Raw genomic sequence first — 7,331 nt, 5'->3', positions numbered from 1 at the left:
CTGGGGTGCAGGCCTGGTTTCATCCAGACCCACATAACGTTGAATCCCTCAAGAAAAGGAGTCAGTCAGATGTGATGTGGCATATAATGACAAAATCCAGTATATGCAGATATAGTTGTATTTAAGCGGGATTTCATTGTACATACTAATTGGTAAGCAGACTGTTTGGTTTTAGGTTATTTAGGCCTTTCTCTCTTTTCATGTCAATACAATAACTCATTCCCTACATTCCTGCACAATATTAATTGTGCAGATATTGTCGCTATTTATTCACTATTCACTTGGACATTTATTTTCAATACTTTATTATTTTAAACCTCACAGCTGCGAACATCATTGGACAGTCGGCACCTGTCCTAACAGTCCCTTAGGACAAAGTTCCCAAAGTGAAATTGTTGAGTCAAATAAGTTTTATATCTGACTCAACAATTTCACTTTACCTTTGGTGGATATGGGCCTACAAAATATCACGCATTTGCACTCGCACTAAAATGTCGGAGAAAAGCCAACAGAAATAATTTTACCTGTGCACTAAAGTGACCACTAGCCAAGCCAGTAGTTCCCTCGGCTTTTACAGCAGCAAGAGAGCACGCTCCGGGCAGGTGTGGTCCGGGCAGGTGTGGTCCTGGCTCCAGCCACGTGGGACGGTGCGGTCAACCCGAGCCACCGTTGGCACCTGGGGCGTCGGGGGTTTGAACCGCCGTCCCCCACGTGCCAGTCCGTTTCCCTCCCCGTTTGGCCAAACTTTCCCTGCCAGGGCACTCCCCGCGTAAAGAAATAAACAAACAAGTAGGCAGCGCGGGCTGCGCGAGCCGAGCCTCCCGTTCGGGGTTGGGGACGCGGACCGGAGCCGGCTGCCCGGACCCCCACCCCACCCCAGCGTCGCAGGCAGCGCCCCCGCCAGCCCGCCGTCCTCGGATTTCCGGGGCGAACGGCTCGGGACCGGGGAGGAGGGCAGGAAGCGCGGCCGCGGAGAGGACACCCCCGGGAACGGCTGAGGCGCGGAAGCCCTCGCGGCCGCGCTTCCGCCCTCCGGAGCGACCGGACCCGGGGCCCGGTGCGGGACGGCGCCCAGGGCCGGACACCGGCCGCCACTTTCGGAGGCAGCACGAGGGCCGCTGTGCGGCTTGAGAAGACTCCCGGCCGCCTAAAGCAGCCAGCAGGTCCCATGGTGTAATGGTTAGCACTCTGGACTTTGAATCCAGCGATCCGAGTTCAAATCTCGGTGGGACCTCACCAAGCCTTTTGGTTCTGCAATTCCTGTTTTGGGGAGCCGCTGTGGCGCCGGCCACCCCGGCCTACGCGGCTGCCCCAGTCCCCTGCCGGACCGCGGTTTAGGGACCCTCCCCTTTTCTCAAGATGCTTTCCTTCCAGGGCCGGCCCGCGGGCGCCCGTGCGCCTGCGCGAGAGGCGGCGGGGCGCGTGAACGCGCGGGAGGCTGAGGGGACTGGGGGCCTGTTCACCCCGGGGCGCACAGCGCAGGAGCCCCAGGGAGTGCTCGGGTCCCCTTCGCCCGTGGAACAGCCGCGTTTTCGGGACTAGGCGACCTCCCCTCCCCGAAAGCCGTCGGGGGTCCTTCCACCCCCTGGCTGTGTGCCGAGTGGGACGCGTTCCTGCTCTGGGGCCGGGAACGAAACGGCCCGAGGGCGCCACGCCCGCGGGAAGGGGGCCGAGACTAGGTGTGCGTTTGGGGTCAGTGCACCTGTGGGCGCGTCAGGTGCTCAAGTGCGGCTGTCTCGGCCGTCAGGTATTCAGGACGTCTGTGTCTTCCACTGAGTGAAGGAAGCCCTTCGTCCGGGAACGGTTCTTCGGGCGGGATCAGCCCCTCAGGGAGTCTCTGCAGGCTGCGAACGGGGCGTTTCTCCTTAGCGGAGACCCCCGTGGGGTTCACCCACTGGGCTGATCCTTGGCGAATCTGGGCGGGAAGCGCGTTTGGGGTGCTACCAGGTGCACGCGATTTGCAAAGAGCTGTACCTTTGGATTGGTGTCTGGGTTTTGAGGGCTGTCTGAGCCCCGGGGGTAAGTGACGAGGGAGCCCGCTGACGCATTCGTGATCTCCCCACGGTGATGGGCAAGGTGGTGACACGTTCCCGCCCCTTGGGGGGATGCCATGGAAACAGCGAGGAGCCTGGCTCTGCTCTCCTGCTCTCGTCTGAGCACCCTCCCCCACCCCCACCCCCACCCCACCCCCCGCCGCCACATTTGAATGGATTTGTATGAGTAATTCCAACCTCAAAAATACCTAGGCTTGAGGGGTGGGAGGACCCGCTCTACCAGATGTTAAAGCTTATTGTCAGCTCTAAACTATCGGAATTAAGATGGTCTGGCTCCAGTGCGGGGCTAGACAAACACCTACGGAGCAGAACAGAGAGCCCACTCGTGCTTGCGCGACTGATTTGTGATAAAGGCAGCACAGCAGAGCAGTAGGGAAAGGGATGTGCGCTCTTCAGAAAATTACTCCGAGACAACTGAGTGTCCCTTTGGAAGAATATGGAATCAGATTCCTCCCAACTTACACTAAACACGATAAATTCCATGCAAATTATAAACCCTAATAATTTTCAAAGGAAAAGCGATAAAGCTTTTGGAAGACTGTACGGGAGAATATTCTCAGGATCTCAGGGTAGGGAAAGTCTTGAACAAGCTGCAACAGGTTCTACAAGCTCGATGTATGTGATCACGTTAATATGATACTCTGTTCTTATCAAAAGAAATTGAAAAGGTAAGCCACAGAATAAGAAAAGATATTATATGTATAATGTAAAACTGCAAAAAACTTGTATCTAGATGTATAAATAACTCCTAAAAATTAATAATAATAAAAAAAAGACAAATATGGGCCTCCCTGGTGGTGCAGGGGTTAAAGACAGCCCTTTGAAGCTTTTGCCAGCCACTACAGCACAGGCCAGGAGCAACCCACATGGCACAGCAGACCTCTCCTGTCTCCTTGCTGCTTCCCTCAGCAGTGTATTTCAGTGGATCTGCCTGTTCTGCTCCCTACTCTGTCTCTGGTGAATCCTCTCACACCCCCGGGGCCTCTGGCCTACATCCCAATATAAATAAATCTTGAGAAAAAAAAAATCCTGAAAAAAAAAAGCTTAAGGAAAAAAAAGACACATAACCTAAAAGGAAAATAGCAAAAGACTTGAACTGGTACTTCACATCCAGAAAAAAGAAAATCCAAATATATATATATAAATAAAATATAAATAATAAATATATAAATAAATAAAATCCAAATATATATATATATATATATATATATATATATATTTCTCTCTCACACACACACATGAAAAGATACAAAGCATCATCAGTCCCCAGGAAGATGCAAAATAAAAGACCAATGAAGTACCACTGCATAGTCACCAGAACAATGCTGACTGTTACAAAGAATGTGGAATAATGTAAACACCCACATGAATATAAATTGGTGAAAATAGTTTGACTTTAACTACTAAAGTTGCAGATACTCATATGATCTAGCAATTCCCTTTTTGTTCATATACTCACAGAAATGTATGCATGGTACACTTAGAGACATGTAGATGAGGGTTTGGCCAACCTAATAGCCAAAAATCAAAGAAACTCAAATGTCCAATGCTAGAATGGATAAATAATTTGCTGTAAGGCCATCCAATAGACTATTAGACAAGATAAATGAACAACTATATGCAACAAAATGAGTGAATTTTTTTTAAGGGGTATTGAGTAAGAGATGCAGACATAAAAAATACATGTTTCTATATAAAGTTCCCAAGCAGGCAAAACTAACTACTACTGGGGCCTCCTGGTGGCGCAGCGTGTTGAACGCAGGGCTGTGAGGCTGTCTGGGGCCTCTGCAGCACGGGTTCGATTCCTGGCCGGCCAGGAAGCTGCCCACATGGTATGGCAGACCTCTCCTGACTTGCCTACTGCTACCCTCAGCAGTGTCTTCCATCTGTCTGTCCGTCTGCCTGGTCTGCTCCCCACTCTGCCTCTGGTGAGTCCTCTCACCCTCCCATGCCTCTGGCCTGTACCCCAGTTCTTGTATAAATAAAATAAATCTTTAAAAAAAAACCTAACTACTACTATATATTGTTTAGAGCTCTGCACTTAGATGGTAAGCCTATCAAGCACAGCAATACTATCGTGAATGTATGTTATGTTTCTTGATTTAAAAAGCCAAAAATGGGGGCTCCCCGGTGGCGCAGCGGTTGAGCGCTGGGTTGCAAAGCTGCCCGCAGCCTCTGCAGCGCCAGTTCGATCCCTGGCTGCTCCCCAACCACCAGAGGAGGGTCCCACATGGCGCGCAGACCTCTCCTGCCACCCGCTGCTCCCCTCAGCAGTGTACCTCGGTCCTTCTGCCTGCTCTGCTCCCCGCTCTGGCTCTGGTGAATTCTCTCACCCTCCCGCGCTTCTGACTGTACCCAGTGCTTGTATAAATAAATAAATAAATCTTTTTAAAAAAAGGCAAAAATGGGCCTCCCTGGTGGCGCAAGGGGTTAAGATGCAACCTATGAAGCTATCTGCAGCCACTGCAGCACGAGTTCGATCCCCAGCCAGGGAGCTACCCACAAGGCGCAGCAGACCTCTCCTGACTTGCCCGCTGCTCCCCTCAGCAGTGTATTTAAGTAGATCTGCCTGTTCTCTGTCTCTAGTGAATTCTGTCCCCCACCCCCATCTCTGGCCTGTACCCCAGTTCCTGTATGTATAAATAAATAAATCTTTTTTAAAAAAAAGCCAAAAAGTACCTCTCCAGAGACATGTGTATGTACTGTCATAGATGAGGAATCTAAGACTCAAAATTTGTCCACAGTGAAAGCATCAGAATAAAGATCCTCTACCAGAGCCAGACCGGTCCTGCATTCGGAGGCCAGTGTGGGCATCACAAAATAACCAAGCGAACTAAAGTTATGGCAGTTAATATCTCATAACACACACACCTCTCAAATCATTATGTACACTTGAAGCTTACACAATCTTATATATTGATTATATCTCAATAAATCCAGAAAAAATAAACTAAGTGTTCTGAATGTCATCTGTAAGCTGGAGTCTTCCAAGTCAGTGTTGTGAGGATTAGTGTAAAGTAAGCAGAAAGTCTGGATTCTTGATAGACTCAATAATGGCAGCTGTGGGCCTCCCTGGTGGCGCAAGGGGTTAAGTCTCAGGACTATGATGCTATTGGCAGCCACTGCAGCACCAGTTCGATCCCCTGCCAGGGAGCTCACCCACATGGCACAGCAGACCTCTCCTGCCTCTCCCGCTGCTCCCCTCAGCAGTGTATTTCAGTAGATTTGCCTGCTTTGCTCCCCACTCTGTCTCTGGTGAGTCCTCTCACCCCGCCCTGCACCTCTGGCCCGTACCCCAGTTCTTGTATGCATAAATAAATCTTTTTTAAAAATGGCAGCTGTGGGCCTCCCCGGTGGCGCAGCGGTTGAGCGCTGGGTTGCGAAGCTGCGCTGCCAGCCTCCGCGGCCCGGTTCGATCCCCGGCTGCTCCCGGCCACCGGAGGAGGGTCCCACATGGCGCGCAGACCTCTCCTGCCGCCCGCTGCTCCCCTCAGCAGTGTACTTTGGTCCTTCTGCCTGCTCTGCTCCCTGCTCTGGCTCTGGTGAATTCTCTCACCCTCCCGCGCTTCTGACTGTACCCAGTTTATGTATGTATGTATAAATAAATAAATAAATAAATAAATAAGATGTCTGTTAAAAAAAAAAAATGGCAGCTGTGAGGAATACACCAGAATAACAGAAACTAGGGAAGTCCAGATTCTTGAGAAAAGAACAAATTCTTTTTTGGGGAAAAAACAAAACTTAGGGGATTGCAACAGAGGCTGAGAATGAGAACTCCTGGGTGGAAGTTAGAGGGGAAAATAGGAAGAACTCTCTAACAATTTAAGCTGCCCTTCAGTTATGAGAAATTCTGAATTTCAGGAGCCTGGGGAAAGAAGGCATAGGTCTTAGTCACTGGGGGTTGTAGGAAGATTTCCAAATTGAGATGGAGATTGGGGTCCCCCAAAGTTGCCTGGCCTTCTGCTCTGGGGTTTGATTCTTCAGTGGATCTTGCACCCACCCACTCACGCCTTTCCCACCAGCACGTTTGCTGTCATTTCCCCAGTGGCTGTCCCTGCTTGTTGTACTAAGATGCTCAGGATGGTCCCTGTTTTACATTACAGACCAGGACACCCACACAGCAACTGAAGCAAAGGCTTAGGAAACACTATGTGGTACATGTAAAAGTATACTCTGAGAGCTCTGCTTTTTTTTTTAAGATTTATTTAGCTTTGCATACAAGAATTGGGGTGTAGGCCAGAGGTGCGTGGGGTGAGAGGTTTCACCAGAGACAGAGTGGGGAACAGACAGGCAGATTGACTGAAACACACTGCTTGAGGGGAGCAGCGGGCAAGACAGGAGAGGTCTGCCACGCCATGTGGGTCAGCTCCTTGGCTAGGGATCGAACCCATGCTGCAGTGGCTGCAGATAGCTTCATGGTGCTGAGACTTAACCCCTATCACCACCGCCACCGAGGAGGCCCTGATATCTCTGTCTTAAAGAGACAGAGCTTTTGTTTAAAGATGTATTTATTTATACAAGCACTGGGGTACAGGCCAGAGGCGCGGGAGGGTGAGAGAATTTACCAGAGACAGAGTGGGGAATAGAACAGGCAGACAGCCGAAGACATTGCCGAGGGGAGCAGTGGGCGAGACAGGAGAGGTCTGCGGCGCCATGTGGGAATCTCCCTGGCTGGCCAGGAATCGAACCCACGCTGCAGAGGCTGCAGACAGCTCCACTGCGCGGCGCTGTGCCACCCGGGAGGCCTGGTTTTTGTTTTTGTTCTTTTTTAAAGTATTCTCTATTAAACGGATTCATACCTCAGGTGTTAAAACACAGGAGCTCATCATCATACCCCATGTCGTTCCCCTCCTAGCTCCCGCTTCTCTGGGACCCCTTCCAAATTTCCTTCTCTTTCCATCTCTAGGAGCTCAGGGTGTTAGGGGGAAAGGATGTCCTGAGCTAATCCCATACAGGCTTTGTGGACTCCACCCCCACCCCAGACTAAAGCCATCAAGACATTGGGAAAGACAAATCCCGTCACCACCAAGGGAGGGTGGCTGGGACCTGAGGGTGGAGTTGGGCAGCCAGGTTGGATATAAAAACCAAACACGTGGGCCTTGGGGGGCTCACTATCGCTCGCCTCCTGGCTTCACCGCTCCTGGCTGGCGGCCAGCTCTCAGAGCGCCATTTTGGGATTCCTGATCGGCAGATCGGGTAGGATGCATTTAAAACTTTGTCTCCCACTTTTCTCCCTGAGCTGTACATTTCCTCATTTCCCCTTCCCTTGTAAATAAA

The 7,331-nt window shown here is 50.8% G+C and overlaps 1 non-coding gene across 1 annotated transcript; it reads left to right on the top strand.

Moving 5' to 3' along the window:
* Positions 1-1,162: 1,162 nt before the first annotated feature.
* Positions 1,163-1,234, top strand: TRNAQ-UUG (transfer RNA glutamine (anticodon UUG)). The gene has a single exon. It is a non-coding gene; the product is annotated as a tRNA-Gln (tRNA).
* The last annotated feature ends 6,097 nt before the right edge of the window (positions 1,235-7,331 follow it).

The sequence above is a fragment of the Talpa occidentalis genome, unplaced genomic scaffold, assembly GCF_014898055.3.
Source record: "Talpa occidentalis isolate TD23 unplaced genomic scaffold, MPIMG_talOcc4v2.1 talOcc4.7, whole genome shotgun sequence".
NCBI classification, from domain to species: domain Eukaryota; kingdom Metazoa; phylum Chordata; class Mammalia; order Eulipotyphla; family Talpidae; genus Talpa; species Talpa occidentalis.
The sequence above is the reverse complement of the archived record's forward strand: the minus strand, read 5'-3'. Positions and strand labels throughout refer to the sequence as shown.